Genomic DNA, 1,514 nt, shown 5'->3' with positions numbered 1-1,514 from the left:
AGTCCCCTCGAAGGGCCCCGCCCTGCGACCCCCTGATCCGGCCCTGACCTGCTCCCCCGCAGGACCGCCCTCGGGAGATGGGGCGGCCAGGCGAGTCCCCCACCCACACAATCCCCTGAGCCCTCCCCCCGCTGCAGGAATGGATCAGCCCGATCATTCATTGCAGCCCAGCGGTCCCTGGCTGGAGCCACAGGGGGGCGAGTGTGCAAGGGGCTCGCCCGTGCCCTGAGTGTGCAAGGCCTGTTCTCTTGCACCCTGCATCTCTAACGTGCTAGGAGATCTCTTGCACAGACTGTGTGCGCGAGGTGTTTCCACACACCCCACTATCTGGGTGTGCAAGGCATTCACACTCCCCAGGTGCTCTGGGTGTGCAAGGGGCTTTCACTTGCACACTGAGGGTGTGAGGCATTTTCACATGTACTGTCTGCTGAACATGGGAGGGACTCTCACACCCTAAGTGTGCAAGGGACTTGTACACACATGTGCAAGGCCTTTTCATGCACACCCTGTCACCTGGGTGTGTAAGGGATTCAGACACCTGGACACACTGCTCCTTGAGTGTGCAAGGAGTTCATACACACCCTGAGTTTACAAGGCCTCATCACACTGCCTGTCCCCTGAGCGTGGGACTCCCATGCAGACTGACTATGTGCAGGGCATGCTATCACAACTGCCATGGGGCACAACCCCATAGAAACTACTGGCAGCCTGATGGGCAGAGAGAGGGACCCTGGTTTCCCCTCCTAGACACACCTGGGCAGAAAAGTGGTGGAGGAGGTGGGTCAGGGCCTGGCAGGACTCCTGGTTCTATCCCCAGCTCCGTGAGGGGAGTGGCTTAGATGGGGTGGGCTGGGAGTCAGTGAATGAGTCTGTGGGTGCCCCTCACTCGCGACCCACAGCCCCTGCCAGCCCAGCCCTGCCCCCCCGCAGCCCTGCCGGTGCCCCTCACTCCCGACCCGTAGCCCCTGCCAGCCCAGCCCTGCCCCCCCCCAGCCCTGCCGGTGCCCCTCACTCCCGACCCACAGCCCCTGCCAGCCCAGCGCTGCCCCCCCAGCCCTGGCAGTGCTCCTCACTCCTGACCCGCAGCCCCTGCCAGCCCAGCGCTGCCCCCCCCCAGCCCTGGCAGTGCTCCTCACTCCCGACCCGCAGCCCCTGCCAGCCCAGCGCTGCCCCCCCCCCCAGCCCTGCCGGTGCCCCTCACTCCTGATCCGCAGCCCCCTGCTAGCCCAGCCCTGCCCCCCCCAGCCCTGCCGGTGCCCCTCACTCCCGACCCGCAGCCCCTGCCAGCCCAGCCCTGCCCCCCCCCCGCTCTGTCGGTGCCCCTCACTCCTGACCCGCAGCCCCCTGCTAGCCCACCTGGTGCCCCCTTCTGGGGCGATCCGGGCCCAGGGGTCCCACCTAAGGAGCTCCCGCCCCCCCTGCACTGATCCACTCTCCCCCTTGTTCCTCCCACTCCCTGAAGGCCCCCCCATTTCAGGGTGGGGAAGGGGGGGATCAGCACATGCTGCCACCGC

This window comes from Chelonia mydas, unplaced genomic scaffold, assembly GCF_015237465.2.
Source record: "Chelonia mydas isolate rCheMyd1 unplaced genomic scaffold, rCheMyd1.pri.v2 scaffold_63_arrow_ctg1, whole genome shotgun sequence".
In the NCBI taxonomy this organism is placed as follows: domain Eukaryota; kingdom Metazoa; phylum Chordata; order Testudines; family Cheloniidae; genus Chelonia; species Chelonia mydas.
Note: the sequence above shows the minus strand (reverse complement) of the source record.